The 19,211-nt window shown below is 42.9% G+C and overlaps 1 protein-coding gene across 1 annotated transcript in view; it reads right to left on the minus strand.

Moving 5' to 3' along the window:
- Nucleotides 1-19,211, minus strand: part of insrb (insulin receptor b) — a 71,705-nt gene that overhangs the window by 50,717 nt on the left and 1,777 nt on the right. The window lies entirely within an intron of this gene.

Here is a 19,211-nt window from a genome sequence, read left to right on the forward strand (position 1 = left end):
TAGTCAAAGCAAGTGACATCTTCTGTGAACAGACTTGCTCCTTTAAAGAGGGGACGATTTACTGCTCGACAGAGTGACGCAACAGATGATGTTTGTACATAGCGATAAAAATGAACGAATCATTTGCATAGATGCGCATACAAACTCTGAGTCAACATCAATTTACATTCAGTGAACACACTCATTAAAAAACACCGACATAAAATACTAATTTGTTCACATGACTTAACCACTCATGTACCGTATCAACCACACTGGCAGCCATTAGGGCCCAAAACAGATGGTTAATGATCAACAATAACCAACAATGTGCAAGAACATTGTATTTAAATGCAACTTTCTAATGGAACATTACGAAGCCATTTCCTCTACAAGAAACAAACATTAGGTTACTATTTTAAGTCACGTTTATTGCAGTTAAACTGCAGCATGACGAATGATAAAGACGTTAATGCTTCTGATGCTAAAAACACTTCAATGAAAAATGAAACAACACCAACAGAAACTGGCCATTCTTCACGTCAAGCCTAATATGTAAATAAGGATTAAATGAAAATCAATCAAATAAGAAAAACTGGTACTTTGGTGTCAACTGTTATAATCTTTTGGCAAACGAAACATTGAAAAAGGGCCTGAGCCTGTACACGCAGGGTAAAACCAGATCTGTAACCCTGAGACAATCTAATGGTGTCCATCTCATCTGCTGTTCTCAATCGATGACACAGACACACGTCTGCTAATCACAATCTGTAAGTGTCTTTCATGCATCTTAATGGTGAGAACCCCATCTGCTCACCACCTTTTCTATTTCCTCTATTTATTACCCTCAATTCCCCTCAACACCTTTGCACACAGTAGAAAAATAATCAATCACACTAAAAACCTGCATTGTAAAATGGAAAAAAAGTCAACATTCATTGCAGCAGACTGCAGAGTTTCATTGAGTTGTTATTGGCCCTGGTCATTTCCCATGTGTAAGCTACCTATTAACTTCCCATTCTGTTAATGGTTAGCAAGACAAACATGTCAACAGTCCAGGTACAAACTATGACCAGCAGCACATCAATGGAACAGTTCAAGTGACCTTTATAATGAAGAGCAGCCAATAAAGCCGACAATCACTACACTGTCAAATAAAACCATGTTTTTTACTACGTCCACATCTTGGCAGCAGGGGTCAGAAAAAAGTCAAGCCTAGATTCCAAATGGTCATAACATATTGGTCCAACTAGTTTACCTCATGTTATTACCTTAGAGGTTAGAAGAAAATGTTTGGATCAGATTGAAAAAAGGGTCAAGTTTGAAAATGAAATTGGAATTTCCAATAAAGCAGTGAGCGCCAGTGTAAAACATTCTTATGTTTACTTTGGCATGTATTTTTACCTTTACAGTGTGACTGGTGTAATGTTAATGATAGAAAGTAAAAAAAGTCAAGCCATCCTCTTAATTATCAAGTTTTACTCTTGTCAGCTCGTAGATTACTGGATTTCAAAATTTGGAAATGTTTGTTTAAGTGTCCGGATATTGACTGAGATCAAAGCTAGAGACAGGCATATCCATACAACTGCACAAACACAAAAAGGAAACTCTCTAAAGCGACATGTTAGCAGCATTGTTCGCCATCTTTAAGCGTATCAAGATTTTATAAACCAACAGAGGAGTACCAGGGTATTTACAACGATGAAACAACAAATATCTGAGAGGTGCCGCATGACTCGACTTCACTCAGATCCAGGAAGCAGTGGCTCCAGGTGGAGAGACAAAACGTGGAGCTGAAGGAGCCATCAATTATCTGAGAGTTCAAACTACCGCAGTTGTCCACAAATATCTCAACGATTAGCAAGGGTGTGGAGAGACACGACAAGAAATGATGTGAAAATCAAATAAAGGTGAGAACATGTGCCGCGGGTTTAGAACAGTGAGTTTGTCAAACTCAAATTACAATGTAAAAACACTAGATCAAACATTTGAACACTGTATTCTCATTCATCCACATCGGTCTGGAAGAAACAACAACTCATAAATAAGACAAATGCGTTTCAGCTGTGAACCAACTCTCAAAATAAACACGGAGTTTTGAAAAAACGACAACTCATTCATACAACCTAGGCAGCTTGTCTCTACCACACCCTCTTTATAAAGACACTTAAAGTTACAGAAAGCAAAACACAAAAACACACTCCTGCCTCCACCGTACAGCAGTCGGTGTCATTTCCAGTGATAACAGCAACCTTACACCTCTCTACCCCCGGTTCCTTATCTCCCGGACACATCAAACAGGCCTACAGGCCACCCACTCACAGGCTGCAGCGCTAACCGGATACCTACTGTGCAATATGACAACATAACAAACAGCGTCACGCAGCACCCACAGGGGCAAAGGTGCATCTCACCTCTGCTCTCTGAGACGTACCACGAGGACACAAATGTGATCACTTCACGTTAATGTATTGTTCCGAATGCAGGTAGGAAATATTTTTAGTGGGGATGAGGGCTTTATAACTTGCACAGCGGGCGGACCGGCTCGCACATATGTTCCGCCTCCTGTTGGAGAAGCTTTATTGACACAAAGAAATGTTAGTGGGCCATGAGGGGAAGCAGAAGACAGTGCTGCTGGGAGTTCCCTTCCGCAAAATGGAGTCTTGTTTTCGACTGACAGGAATGAGAGAGAGAGAGAGGAGGAAGGAGTGAGGGGGGTCATCGGGGGGCAGATGGGAAGGAGGGGAGGAGAGGGGGGGGGGCAGTAAAGGGAGGAGCGGAGGGGAGGAGGGGTTGTCATGCAGTCAGCAGCTGGCTATGAGAGCCACTGTGTCTTTAAAATAATGAGCCATCTCCTCTCTCTCACCCAGGTTCGGGAGCAGGGGGGACACAGGAGAGGGAGACCGAGTCGCGGGGTTGTGGGCAAAAGAGGGGGAAGAGGAAAAAGGGGTGAGTGAGAGATGGTGGGAGGGGGGTGAAAGTGTAACCTGAGCCCAAGCAGGAATACAAAGTGACGTAAGGGACCTACAGGACGGTTGGTGATCACATGCATGAATGGAGGGCCGCTATGGACCACTGTTACATGACACACACGCACAGCCGGGTCGCCATGGCTTCAGAGGACATTGCGTTAACTTACTTTTAATTCCCTGATTTACATTATGCATATTTGTCTTCATAAGCAAGACAAGTCCCTGTTATGTAAACACTTTTAGTTCCTCACAACACACCTGGACCACACACACACATATGCCAGGGACAGGGACACAAACACAACAAGTTTTCACCTACAATAAGCAAACACAGACTATAACTGGATGTGTGATGGACAAACGTGCGACAAAAGGACAGACGGACAGAATCGTGGCATTTGGAGACAGACCGAGAGACACCTGCTGCACAGTTTTTCATTCCTGTGTTGCCTAAAGAAAGGAGAGCGTCACACACAAGGCTCTGGGGCTTTGATTCACATAACTCACTTAAACGGACTAAGTCCAGGTTGGAGCTTCATGTGTGATACAGAAAGGGGGGGGGAAAAGAGATTGTGTGGGTGGGGGGATTTTTTTTTTTTTGGTGGACAATAACCGTGACCCCTCTGCAGCTCACCCTCCCACTGAGGACCACCCATAAGCAGACAGCCCGGTGCTCTCACTGGCCGTACAGGAGCTCTTAATTACAATAACAACCCAATCAGCCACTAATGAGCCGGGGTGAGGGGGTGGGGCTTGTGTCTGAGCAGGGCAGAGAGAGAATGGAATAACAGAGCACAGACTGGAACGTACTGTGCCATACTGTGTGGAACTCTATAGGAGAAATGTGGGCCATCCCACCCGCCTTCCCTGTCTGTTTGACACTTAATTTGGCAGCAGGAATGAGGAGAGGAGCAGGAGGAGGGAGGTGTGGTGGGGGTGGGGGGGGCGTCAGACAGACAGAAAGGAAGCACGGAGATGGAGCGATGTGCATAAGTTTAAGACTTCAAATAGAGAAGAACAAATTAACACTTAAATGTTCAGTTAGAAATACGCAGGGAAATGTGTCCTGAGAGACGTCAGATCTATTGTTATTTTAAAAAAGCATCCATATGCTGTCTAGACATGTGTGACTATCTGAGATGTTTCAATAGTTATGAGGTATTTTCACACATTTAAGCTGAAACATTAACTGAATGGCATTCAGTAGAGTTCATACCTCCTCCAAGGTCCATCATGCCCTTAAAATTAATCAAGCTGCACCAAATTTCACACACTCATAGACATCAGTCCCCTAAATGTGCCAGATTTATGTTCACCAAGAACCAGGACTTATTCCCTGAAAACCATGAAAATGTTCAAGGAAACAAAGGATTTCCTGGATTTTATTGGGTTCTTTTCGGACCCTTATAGCAGCCTTCCTCCAACTTTGGTGGTTTTTGTGTAATCTTACTTAGAAACAAACCAACCAAAAAATGAATGGACAGATTGCTGAAGCTGCGAAGGCTTCTAATGTTAATGCAAGTAATGTGTTATTAAACAAGATTTATTTTGACTTGTTATCTTAATATGATGTAAACACACTCCAACCAATACATCCTCCATTTCAAAAGACAAAAAAGTGACCTTGACCTTTGAGCATCAAAATCAGTCAGTCTGTCCATGTGAGAAGTTTTGAATTTGAAGAAATTCCCCGAAGGTGTATTCGAGTGATTGAAACAGATGTACGTATGGACATGGAGACAAATGTAAAGACAATCACAAGCCAGTCAGTAAGACGCTCTGTCCTCCTTGAGAATGACTGGTTGCATGTTCGCTGCGCAGGCAGTGCATGCATAACAAATCAATAAGCAGAATGTAATGAAATGGGGCAAAATGATGTTATTAAACTGATGGACTGACTGTTTGTCTGTAGGATTGGACAGAGGAGGTGGATTTTGATGGGGTTCATTTCCTATCAAGTAGAAAAATGGTTCCTTTTGGCTTTTACAATAGAGGGTCACATTTGCTGGATAACGCAGCATCCTCTGAAAATGTGCATATATCGATATTGAAGCAGTATATTGTTCAATCCTTTTATTAAAAGATCCAGTTCCTCACACTCAACCAAATATCAGCAGAATGCAGTTAACCAATAAGTGTAAGGCTGCACATGTTAAAACCCTATGAAATACTCAGCATTGAATTTGTGTACACTACAAATCAACACTGTCCATAACATTCAAGTATGTATTATGAAACCAAGCAGTCAAAATTCCAGAACTTTTAATATACTTGGCAACTGAACATATTTTTATTATAAAAGTGAGACTCCAGAATCAAGTCTTGTATGATTCCAACAAAAAGTTTTCAGGCCATGAGCACAATCCAGTGTTGAGACGCTATGTACGGTGGCAACTGAGAATAAAATATTCTCATTTAGATTTAACTACATAGCTAATTGAGGCTGTGTGGAGTGGCGGGCTGGTTTATGTTGTGTGCAACAATGTGATGTGAAGAAAAAGAAAACATCTGGTTTAACAATCTTACTTCTCTCCATAGTAGATATTGATTACATCACAGGAGTATCCGCCTGCATGACTGCTATAACAGCTAAATAAGTTGAATCCACAACTTCATCAAATGGCAGAAATGTAACACAATTCTCCTCAGCTCCCTGCCGCCAACTGTCACTCAAACATCTCTTCTGCCTCTCTGCATCAAATATGAAGCAGAGTTAACTCGCTGAGGCTTCGCCATAATTTCAACTCAGAAATGAGCATGACTGGTGCAACTGGGGTGATACCAATCCAAGACCGATCGCCAATAGAAGCTGCCATCTCCACTATTCAGCGAGCACCCACAGCTGCAGCCTCCGTTATAGTGTAGCTGCAATTTCAGAAAGATTCTTTTCTTATTTTAGAGTTGTGCTCCCTGGGGAGAATTTAATATGCATCAGCTAACAGTAGCTGGCTAGCTAGCCGGTGCTGGCTGGCAATGAGAAAGTGGATCATGGTGGCGAGTTTAGAAGGTGAGAACAGAGCTCTCCGTGGCCCACAGGCCATCCTGCCGCTGCCTTTCACTGTAGCGGAGGGCAGCCGCACGTTAGCTTTGCGTGAAACTAGACCTGTCCGGCATGAAATCAGGTGGCAGCTAACTTCGGACTGTGAGAAGTTTCCCCCTCTCTCTCTCAGCTTAGTTGCACGTTGCCCCTGATGAGGTGATCTGCTGATTATAGATTTGTCAACAGCTCCGTTGCTGAACAAACCCCAGGAGAGAGAATATGTGGCTGCGGTGCCAAGTGGACTGCCAGTGGAAAATGCATTTGTTTGTTAATATAGCGGTGGAAAGTCCTGAGAAGTAAAGCCAGCTCCCTGTGCTCCCACTGCCAAGCTGTGGCTTCTACAGCAAAAGAAAAATTATGCTGAGAAAATGCATGAGAGGCATTTTGATTAACATGTACCAACTTGTGCCTCCAAACAAAAGAGAGCTGAGGACCAAAATAACACTACCTGAGCCAGGGAGCGGGGGGGGGGGCATTCTGACTGGAAACAGGCTCCATGTGCCATAAAATATAAATTAGTTTTAAAAGATTTCAGTTCACAAAGAGAGGGAACAGCGATCAGGTGATAAGCAAGTGAACATGTGTTCTCTACCGGACCTGTACTTCCACATTTGAGGACATCAGATAAAGTTGGGGGGGGGGGGGCTTGCGGGGGCAGACAGCGCAGAGATAGAGGCAGTGTGTGGGTTGGAGCACCTGTTCCTCCATTGCCTCTGCCTCCCATTGAGGAGCACGGCAAGGGGAGCTGGTCTGTCCTATTTATACACAACGCTGGGTCTCGTTGCAGCTGTGGCAGAGGGCCAGACTGTGGCAGATTGAGGCAGGTAGAGAAGAGCAACATGCAGGCCCGGCGCTGTCAGATGGCTGGCCAAGAGGAGAGAGAGGCCTAAATCAGATCACACCGGTGACTTTGGCTCGCCTTCTTCCCTCTACCTTCCGGCAGTGGCAAAGGAGAGAGAGGAGGGGAGGAGGAGGAGGAACGAGAAGGGAAGAAGGATAGATACAGACAGAGGGAGACAAAGACACAGAAAAGTAAATAGAGAGAAAGAATGAGGAAGAGGAAGAGAAAAAGAAAAGGAGGAGTGGTGCCAGGGTCACTGTCACTTGTTTTTGAAAACAGTGACTCACACTATTTTCTAGTTCCAAGTGGAGTGTGAATCGACCTTGGGACTCACGGCTCACAGGAGAGGAAAAGAATGAACAGCAGAAGGAGTGTGGACTGCCATGTGTGACAACTGCAAAGTGTAACAGGCTACATGATGGAAACTGAGCCTTCATGTCCACGACTCTACCAACGCTATCACAATTACCCACAATCTAGAGATTTACATTACAATTAATCATTTAACCATTAAACGACATTAAGAACCCAGACCAATTCCTACTCTTAGTTTTAAAGTAGATATATTGTTTCCTGAAGCTGGCCCCTCTAACAATCTCTGCATTCCTGGGATCATCTAAGTGGGTATTCTCCACCACTGGTCTCAGAGTTAACAGACGGAAAACAACACTAACCCCACATCATGTGGACATGTTGCTATTCCTGAATAAAAAACAGAAGACAAGCTGTCTGTAATGCTGAGGACCGAGGACGAGAACAGCCTGTTTACTTTACTTTATTTTAAGGTCTGAAAAATGCAACTGCTCACACCTGGCATTAGAACACGTCACCGTATGTGCCCCCGGTGACCACTTGTGATCAGATCTCACTTCTCCTCTTTAAATGCAAATTCTCCTGAACATTAATTTAAGTTGAGTAGTTTTTTGTGCAGGCGTCTGTTTTATTCAGTTAACTTATGTTCGCAGCAAAGCTGAAGAGGTACGCATGGAAATAAGAATTCTAAATTCTCAGTACAGAATGTATAGCACATAAATGGTCATAGTGTTTGCATCAGAGGATTTTCCTGACTTTTCATTCTGCCTTTACAATACAATACATCAAACCTGACATGTTAACTATGACTCAAATGCCCTTTACTGTTACTCTGATAAAACAACATGTTATTTCTAACAAAAACAGACTCATACATGTTCACTCTGGTTTTCCACCTATATGACCAATCACAACCAACACGTTCCCTGTGTAGAAAATAATGGAACAGCTGGTAACACACAAACCAAAGAAAAGAAATCTGAAAAATTCTGGACACACCTTAAAAACAGCTAAACCAGGTGGTGCTCCAAACAAATAAAGAGCATGTTGGGGGGGAGCAGCATTCCTTACATAGCATTTTGGAACAGACAGAGGAGAGAAACGGGAGCAGGTAATCAACTGCAGGCTGGACTGTGCTGAAGACATTGTGCGAGACAGACACACACACACAAAACGCCACACTTGCACACAGTGAGTAATACGAAAAACATCTGATGTTCCTTTTCATCTTCCCACGTCAGTGAGTGCAGCGCAGTGCAGTGTCTTGGTGTGGTGAGCCTCAGCCTGAGAGGGAAGCAGCCGGGGCTCAGTCTCCCTGCTTGACTTGCAGCCACACGGCAGCAGCTGCAGGGCCCGGCCCCACCAACGCTCCGACCCACAAACCAGAGCTACACATGAGGCTGGATGAGCTACGCCTGCCTGGCGGCTCTGTCAAGTCGACTTCTTCCAGCCAGTATGGCATCTTTTCTTTCTCCGAATCTGCTTGTCTATCTGCTTATGGCCTCTTCATTGGAAGACTGGCAGTAAGGCTACGGCATTGAGACCGAATCAGGTAAGACAAGAATGATTCAAATAGGGATAACAGAGTAGGAGAACTGTGATGGGACTCTGCCCAGACTCTGTATCAACACATGAACACTCAGTTTGACACTCAGTAGTTTGAACTTTCAGGTATAACAGTTTAGGGGTATAGTAGAGGTGTTTCCTGTGTGGTAAGCTCCAAGTGAGCTCATCCCAATCCAGTCAAATCCTTGTGATTTGACTGGATTGTGGCAGGGCTGCCAACTCCGAGCTACAGCTGAAGCCAAAATTTGATGAAGAAAAACACCAAGAGGAGGAGAAAATGATTTGATTCTAGCAGCCTCTAAATGAGACTGAAATTCTACGTGTGTGAATGTATGAGGATGTATGTGTGTGTATTTAAAGGAATAGGGAGACAAGTGAGCAAGCAGGGGAGATGGGGAAAGAATAAAGCCAGAAAAAAAACAAGGCGGAATTTGAAAGATGGAGAGAGCGAAAGTGGCAGAGGAGAGCAAACTGAGAGATTTGACATCGTGAGAGTCGACAAACCAAGACGGAAAAGAGGGGAAGGCAGGAGGGATGGAGAGTGAAGGGGCCAGGTCAGTTTAATGGCCCGTTTGTCTGCGCTGTTAGACCACCAGCTCTGACTGGCTGCTGCAGGAAAACCTCTCAAACACACACACACACAAACACACACACACACACAAGCAGACACACACGCAGACACAAATCCTGCCTTTGCTTCCTTCTTTCCATATCTCTCCCTCCTTCTACCTTTTCCATTGCTCAGGCCGGTACCCAAATATTCAGCGCCTCCTTCCATTTACCAAAAACACAAACTGTTTATGACTTTCTTATTTGCAGGAAAATGTTCTCTCTGCTTTTGAGGCCCGTTCTTTGTAAGACTTGATATCATCAGACATAAAGTAGGAGATTATTCCGACTGTGTTATCAATAAACACACATGCGTAACTAACCCCTTCCCTGCTGTTTGTTTTTCCACAAAAAACCCTTCGTACATTTCCAAAGACTTTCAAATCGCCGCCCTCCCCTCTGTTGGTTTTTCCATACAGGATATCCACGAGCATGCTAGGTATGGCCCCGGATCATATACTGACGTCATGTTAGCTTTGAAAAGGGCCCGTTGGCCAACAAATCAGCTGACCTGGCCACTGACAGACTGGTCCCTTGAGTGTAGGGTCTGTGGCCACGGCAGTATTGTAAAATGACTTCCATTCATTAAGCTGTCATTTAACAGCAAGGCATGATTCAATATGGGCCCCCTCTAACTGTAAGTGAATTAGGAATGCTTGATGCGAGCTCATAAACTAGGTGAAAGCTCTTTGTCTCCGTCCTGGCATCAGTCCCTCACACGTTAGCTCTCAGATAGCAGCTCCAGTATCAGCTCTAAACATTTAAGACGATCCCTTCACTCTAGTCTTGCCCTTATATGTGCCACCTTATGACCAGTTAAACACTGTTACCGCGGCAAAGTGGACTTGATGGCACAGCACACAGATCAACAACTATCCAGTGATAATAATAAAAAAACTGGGTCTCAGCTGAATGCCTCAGAGCTTAATTTTTTGCCATAACTGATGCTTTCTGTCTCTAAAATTGATTCTAGTCCTACAATATATACACACACACTCAGGAAGGATAAATGTCAAACCAGTGATTACATTCAACAAACTGGACTTAAAACCACATTGGTGCCCATTACTTTGGTTTTAGTTAACTCCACCGAGAAGGTTATGTTGAAATTTGGGCCAGCTTGATGCATCGAGTACAATATGCAGCTGTGATATGCAGACCTGCTTTCGGAATTTGGTCTTAGATGATGATGATCAGAAATAGAAATGCATTGTGGTTTTATATAACCAATCTAAATTGTATTTAATCTGTTAAAAATCCACTTTTGATCAAGTTTAAAGGACAAATACCTCTGACAGTTGCAGGGTTTCGTGCCGTTAGAAATGTTGACTTGTTATGTAATTGTCCAAATTCTCCCCATGAGTTGAAATATTGGTCGGTATAAATATGAGAGGGTTCAATTGATTTGCAGTGGATGTCTTCCAGATTCATGAGAAACTGGACTAGCAGATGTATGCTGGGCTGGCCTGTAGAAGACTAGGTATTAGTGGGTTTGTTATTACATGAATTACTGCCAAGGATTTAATAAACGATGCTGGTCAATAGATAAAACTCTCTTTACTCCAGACACACAAAAACAAACCAGTTAATAAAAAAACAGTTAACAGTTAATAAAACCCGCTAATAAAAATCATACAAGCATATATTCTGTAATTAAAAGATCACATTTACTGCCTGGACAGTGGTTTTGTGAGGCATGGCCAGATTCTCACCCATCTGGTTTCATGACTAGTGGGTGAAATGGTGCAGAGGGGCACAGCAGGCGCAGGGAAAAAGAAGCAAAAGAAGGAGCTTTGTGAAAACCTCTCTCTGTAAAGCGGGTGGTTTCCATCAGACTCTCCATCTGTTGTAGTGAAGTGTGTGTTTGTGTTACATGCAGGGGAAGTAGAGGAGGTCGAGTACAGTTTAGCTTGAGGTGATTTTGCCTGTATTATTCTGTTGGTGTCCCTGATCAGAAAAGATCAATCCTCAAAATTGAGATGTCAGTCACACTATTCATCAAAAGTAATAAGGATCAATACAAAATATAAACGTGGTACTATGGTGAGTCTGGGACAAAAATCACTATTATAACCCACTTATTGAGAGACGGTAGGTTACTCCCACATAGTACACGACACATGCTGATTGACGAGTGGCCCTGACATGATTACTAATATTTTTTACGGCACTAAAAAACAATCAGGCTTAGAGCTCTGCACCAAGACGGGAACGTGGGCAGCGGGTTAGAGCTACAGTATGTTATTTCTCATTGTGGGGAAAAAAATCTGCAATAAAAAGATTGCGCATTATATTTAACATCTAAATCAGCTTATATGAATCCTAGTCGAGTGCAGGGATTTGTATTATTGTAAAAGCTTATCACACCACCTTTGACTCCTTCACTTCTGCTCAAGTAACTGTCACTGCCGACGTCCAACTAGCTGGTACATCACGATGGATCAGTCAAAGACAAAAGTGGTGAATTAGTCTCAGTGGCTTTGCTGCTCGGTCAAATATATTAGCTTTTGATTTCTGCAAGTTGGGCAGGAAACACATCGACAGCTGCAGGAGCTCAGGTGCTGCGACAATTGAGCTACTTTTCCGAGAACAAAACTCTACCACCAAAACGGGAGGATAAGGAGGTCATGACCCATTTCAGTGTGTATGTGGTAAAGGAGTGGAATTGACAGGCTGGGTCACGGATCACATGTTAAGGGGTCCCAACGGGTCGGGATATGACTTGGAGGTAATCGCAGGTTAACTGGTCAGGTCCGGAGCTTTGCAGGTGCGTGTTTGTGTAGAATAAAGCGTTTAGGACTCTAGGATAGATTATGTTTTGCTAACAGAGGGGGTAAGAAGAGAAAAAAACAACCATGACTACATCACAACAGCGATTCAATAAGATATGATTATAGTGTATTAATCAACACAATTGTGCTAAATTGGATTATCTTACTTTCTGTCATGAGTCATGACACATTAGTTAAATGTGAGTTAAATGCAGTGAGGCTTGAAGTACATTTAGACATGGGAGTTGGGAGGAGAGGGGAGGTGGGGGTTGCTAAAGGAGCCTACTGCCAGCAAGCGCTAGTGTTGTCACCATAGCAACCCATCTCAGGCTAGCTCATCGGGACTAAGTTGCTTTGGATAAAAGAGTAAATGTTAAGTATTTCTTAGGCCTAGCTGTAGTGAGCAGGTCTAATAAGAGAGGACACACAAAACACAAAGAGGGGGAGAGGGAGAGGTGTCAAATGGATGGTATTCACACCTTTAAGAGGAGGCTTTCACACCATATACAGAGCAGGATTAGCAGGTGTGTGTGTGTGTGTGTGAGAGAGAGAGAGAGAGACAGGTCCGCAGGCTGTGCGCATCTGCAGCGTGAAAGAAAAACAAATCAGTGGATGAGAGTGAACCCTCTTACCCCTGAACGTTAAAGCAACCGAAGGGGAGGGAGGGAGAACGAAAGATGGATATGGGAGGAGAGGGAGGTCCAGTATATGGCAGGAGAGCGAACACTCAGCGAGCACAGACACAGGAGGGAAAAGTTGCCGTGGTGCATGTATACAGCTTCTGTGTATAGTCCCGCTTTCCTCAACCAATCTAGTTACTGTTAATGTCAGTTCAAACCCTATTTCATCATAATTTGAAAATTATTTCTTGATTTATGACCAATTAATGTTTTGTTAAGTTACAGTGACCTTGACCTTTCACGACCAAATTACAAATCACATGAACTTCATCCTTGAATTCAAGAGGATGTACGAGCCAGATGTAATTAAATTCCTTCCAGACGTTCCTGATATATGACGTTCACAAGAAGGAGCCAGACGTGAGGTCACAGCGACATTTGACCACCAGAATCTAATCAGTTCATTCCTGAGTCAAAGTGAATGTTTGTGGCTGACTTGAAGAAATTCCCTCGAGTCCTTCCTGAGATATGGGACTCGAGCACACGGACAACTCAAAGGCATATTTCTAAAAGTCCATTGTATTCACCCAGAACCCTACGAGAAGATGAAAAATAACAATAATAAGATCTAGAATAAACCAAACGAATTAGAATACACCTTGTGGGGCACCACATCTTAGTGTTAAGTCACAATCCATGTTTAAAGTGTGCAGTTACAAGAGGGTTCAAAAATTGAAAATCTCAGACAAGGTAAAGCCTTCACTGCAATAAAACTGAATTGGCAGGGTTTTCTAAACTATGACAACCGCAGAACAGATATTCTGATGCATATTTAAATGTGCTTTAAATTCAGCCTCCCTCTCTGAAGTTGAACTAATTTCAATAAATCTGTAAACAACTTTAAAAAAACGGTCTACACAGTTGCTTTGATAAAAAGTCTGCCGTTCACTGAAGATCAAAACAATAGAAAAACACTTGTCTCGTACTGGGCAGGCGAGAGACACTCGAGCCAAAAGCTTGACGTCATTCCTTGCCAACAGATTTCCACATGAACGATTGTTTGAAAAGCGCGGGTAAAAAACAAACTCTGCGGGGAGTCTTTTTAGAGACGTAGATTAGAGTCATAATTACATGACGGTGATTTCAACTAATGGTCCTCGTCCAAATCAAACCAAAATAGCCATTTCACCCATATGAGTTTTAGACAGCATCTTGGGAAAAAAACATATTTACAATTTTTGGAGATAGACAAAACAAAGAGATCTATACAAATCAGGACATGGACGTGGCCTTAGTCAGTGTCTGGTCCTGCCTGGAAAAGGCCCCCGAAGGATCCCTGTGGTGATCCCTGCATTACAGAGCCAGCTCAAGTTGGATTTTCCTGTGAAGTCACCAACGGTTAAAATAGAGCAGATCCAAACAGCAACAAGGACTATCGAATCAGATTGTTGCAGCATGGCGTAACGGCGCTCCCAGTGTGTGTATGTGTGTGTGTGTGTGTGTGTGTGTGTGTGTGTGTGTGTGTGTATGTGTGATCCACACACTCCATCCTTCCCCTCCCAACCTGACCACATTTCTGTGCAGTGAGCAGAGTTTTACATAAACAGTCACAGTTCTTTCTCTAGAACTGGGAGTCAGAGAGGAGGTCATCTGCTACTAAACTGTAGAGACCAACACACACACACATTACAGTTACTCATATAACTTACAAGCTGGCCTGATAATGTGTTGGACAGGAAGATGTTGTAGTGATGTAGTGACGTATCAGCAAGTTAGAAAATGTCCCTTTATTTTCTTGTAAGTGCAAAACTCTGCATTAAGGGCATAAATTAACTTACATTAATTGATCTAAATGTATCAAGACAATGACACTAACTTTTGTCTCCAAGTGCACAATGAATGAGACATTAATGAACTAATTAATAAGCTCTGTAAATACACTGATTAGATGACATCTATTGTTTTTGAAATTGTGGATCAATTTCGTAATAACAGAGTTTATTATTCATGATATGATCTTTCAGTTTTATCAAATGCTCCATCCACTGTAAAAACTTGGTATTTTTCATTGTTTAATTCCAATATAATGGATTTTCTTTGTTTTAAAATTATTTGTGAACCGTAACTATAGATTCCAACCTTCACATCTTTCAAATATTCTCATGATGGGTATCAGAAACCGTTTGTAAGAGCATGCCACTGTAACACCTCTGCTGTTTCTGAAGTATTTTAGTTGGCTTTTCGGCTGAATTCAAGATATCCTCTGAGCCTCAACAACTGAAAACAGCGTAAACTCAGCACTGAATTGTCTGACGAGAGCAGACAAAACTGAACACAAGCAAACACGCTGGAGGAATGTATTTGCTTGTCAGCTGATCAAACTGTGAATTGAGGAAGTCATAAAGTCAGGTTTTGTATTTCATCCTCTGCTTGCATTGCAAACGCACAGAAGTGCAAACAAGATGAAAAAAAAGAATGCTTTGGCAAGTAAGGAGAAGTTGAAGGGACACTTGGAGAAATAAGAGCAGAGGAGGAAGCACTTAGGAAAGGCACCCCAACAGTTAATTTCCTTCAGCAGTACATATTGCCTTCCTGGCCAACACTCCAAACGGAACACACAGCTGCTGGAGCCTCAGTTCATGACCCCCATTGTCTGCTGGCTCTGTAAACATGGACTACCCAAACATACAATGGCAAACTGCAATCAGCGGTACAGCGGTTTACTGTGAAAGCCAGAATTCTGCATGTAGTCCATTGCATATACACACTACAGGATTTTCTAATAGCAAGGCATTGAAACCGCAAATAAAACCATTATTTAAGAAACAATAATTACTAACAATAATAACTTTATAGAGATAAAAAACAACATGTGAGCTATATCAGACACTGACCAGTTCCAACACATCATCCCACTCTAAACTCATTCCTCAGCCATCGTTAATACTACTGTTGCAGGGATTCCAAAATCTCATAGTCCACGAAATATGAAAGTTTCAAAAATGTCATTCTAGTGACAATTTTAGATAATAGCAGGGCAAATTAAATATACTCAAATGAAATTTTACATCTACGAGCCCCTTAAACTAATAAATCAATTTCTTGAACCACAGAAAATAATTATATAATAAAATAAAAGCTCATGGTTGTAAGATGTGATTAGCTTATCTTTGCTCATCTTACATTGAAGCAAACTGAATATCTTTAATAACAACCTATATTTAAAAAACATTTAGTAATTCTAATTATTCAAGCCAAAGCAGACAGATATAGAATATCGGGATTAAAAGAAAATTGACACATTTACACACATTTTTTGGAAATGTACAAAGATACAAACTCTTGTATAGAGCACTAACCGTTATTTTCATAATCGGATTTCTGAGGACACCCCTATAGGACTACTGGCCTAAGGAGGAACCGAAAATAGTCCCTTTGAAAAAAAAAACGAACCGACACCCTTCATGACAATGTCGAGGGATTTATTAAGCTATGGCAACCAGGCTTGGAAACGGCGGACCCCTCTGGAATGGACCTGATTCTACCTAATTAAAAACACAAAAACTGACTACAACAAACCCTGGAAATTTGAATGCAATTATATTTGCCTTGTGGTAAATGTGTGTGCTTGTTTTTTCCTCCTCATTTTTGTTTTGTGTATTGTCTGTTAAGTTGTGATTCTGCTGTTCTTGTGTTTTATGAAGGTAGTTCACACAATGTAAAGAAACTGGCTCTGTACATATTTGAAACTGCAAGTATACGTAATAATTTCAAAAAATGTAAATTTAAACAATGTGCTTCAATGTGTCAAACTGAAATCACGCAACGGGTTCAATAGAGGAAAGGAGACTCGGCTTCATAACAGTCTTCGCCTCCACCTTGTTTTCATGTTTCAGGACGTCATGCATCAATTCTTTCTAATTTCATTACAAAAACACATCGTGCAATGTGTCCATTCAAAGAAGTGGATGTGTGGTGGGTCAAGGGGCCCCTCAGGGCACAGGGGCTAGTGCTAACAGGCAGCCCATTCTTGAGCCTGTCGCTCTAGTACACACTGTTCTCATGCATGGCCACCACACACACACACACACACACAGATACATGGAAAACATACATTACCCGGAAGTGGGCAGGTCAAGAGCTGAGACATGAGATCCTACAGACAGCACAGGGTGTCTACAGTACACACTGATATACAAGTACACAATCACATTCAGAGCAGCTGTATGGTAAGCCTCTTCAAACACGTTCCACTGTGCACTTCAATGAATAGAGCCTGTGTAAACGGGCAACTACCAAACTAGTCGGGTATATACTCCAATTGGTTTCAACAGACCTGGGACAACATATCTATTGAACTGTTCTCCCTGAATAAGAAAGACTGCTGCGGGCATTTAATTCAGATTATCATAGTGGGAAGTACTTCAGCTTTGAAGCAGTCTATGTGACAGAGCCGGTTTAAGGAGCATATGTACTGTGGAAAGCATGCATAACAGCACTTACGCACACACACACACGCACACACACACACACACACACACACACACACACGCACTACCCCTCTCCAACAGAGCTGTGCTTACAAGCCTGAGAGGAACAAGAAGGGGGCAAGGCTCCCAGTTGCACAACTTGTTTTTCGCGAGTTATACCAGGAGACAGCTCAGCGGTTACTTCAGAAAACTGTTCGCTGATAACCACGACAAACAGCTCAATCAAAATCAACTAACGACGGCCTGTAAAAGCCGCCTCATGGCTTTCTTAAGGGCGCAGGAAGCAGATCAGGGCCGAAAGCACGGTTTATATAGCAATACTGGTTCCCCCTTTCCCACGACTGAGGTGGAGATGTCAGATGTCTGGCTGCGTGTGGATTCAGAATGAAGTATTCTAAGTATTTTGGTTGTTGCACCCCCCCCGAAACACACACACAACCGCACCACCACCCCCCCAGGCGTAAACATCTCAAGAGTGCCAAATATGGTCCCTTCCCAGAGAATTGAGTAAATCAGGAACCAGAAACAGCCCGAGACACGTACTACTGCACTGCCTGAGAAAAATATACAGAGAGACAGAGAGAAAGAAAGATTGAGAGAAAGAAAGAAAGGGTTCCTACAATGTTTCCTCATAAAACCCCCTTTTCAGGGGCCTCGGTTCTGTCTGCATACATAAACTTTGTAAAGTAGCCTGAACATTTTCTTTGAACTTGGCGTCTGGGAGCAAACTCTTAAGTTATGCGGCTAAAAAGTCAAAAGATCCACAATGTCACTAAATAGAGCAAACACTGTTTTGTTAAGAGTGTGATTAGGGTTATTTGTTCTTTATTTTTAAACTGACCTACCCGCTGACTTGTTCGGAACTAAGTTCACGTACTGAAAACACTGTGCACTTGTGCAACACATCATCAACAACACTGAACACCAGCTCAAAAGGACAATCAGAGGCCAAAGGTTCAAAGTAACAGGGGTATCAAATAATTCCAGAACAGTTGTATTAGAGCCAGTCTGCACAACCAGTTGGTTTTAATTCATTCATTCAAACTCAGATAACGCTACAACATTACCATGTGGGCCTTTGTATTAAATAATTATAAAGTCCTCTTTTGCACTTTCTGTCTTTTAGCAGTTAACATTATTTTATGGTTAGAATTTTAATCTGTAAATTACCTTTAAAACCACTTTACCCCTATGAACTGGTGTAGCGTACTATTTCTAAAGGGAATGTTTACGTTTATTCTGCAAATAAAAAACACGAACTCTTATTTTGATCCTCTATATTTCTGCTTAGATCAGCCTATTTTATTTATAATGACAATAATCGCTTCAATTGAAAACGAGTTCCTTATTGGAAATGATCGCTGCACTAACATCGTTATTAACATGAGGTCATTAGGCAGTTTGAAGGAAAGGGGGGTGGGGGGGGGTCATTATCTCCATCGCTGTCTGTGTGTGTCTGGCAGAGAATCACGGTGCTGTTTAGATTACACGCTGTTGTACCGTGGAAACCCAGATTCATTGATAAAAAAAAAAAAAAAAAAAAAGCACAACAACAACACGGCGACGAGGAGGAGGAGGAAGAGGAGGAGGAGGAGCCCGCGCTGGAGTCCGATCCGTGGCTAAACTCACCGATGTGGGCTAATCCCGCGCCTATAAAGAGCCCTCTTAGCGTCGGAGGCTAATTTGTTTACGTTCAGGCAGCAGCAGCGTGTGTGTGCGTGTGTGTGTGTGTGTGCGTGTGCATGTGTGTTGTTGTTGTCTGTCTGTGTGTGTGTGCGCGCTCCCGTCGCCATCAGAGGCCCTGTACGCGCGCACAGGGCCGATCCTGCTGCTCCCGGTTCAGACTCGCTGCAGCGGACCACCCTCGCCCCCCCCCCGGGCACCGCGGCGGATCCGTGGCCCCGGGGCCGGAGCTCCCGACGCAGTCCGATGGAATACATACATGTGCCTTTAAGAGGGGGGGGGGGGTTCTGCTGAGGAATATCAATTATTAGCGCGCGGCCACGCATAC

This window comes from Limanda limanda, chromosome 9, assembly GCF_963576545.1.
Source record: "Limanda limanda chromosome 9, fLimLim1.1, whole genome shotgun sequence".
Lineage (NCBI taxonomy): Eukaryota > Metazoa > Chordata > Actinopteri > Pleuronectiformes > Pleuronectidae > Limanda > Limanda limanda.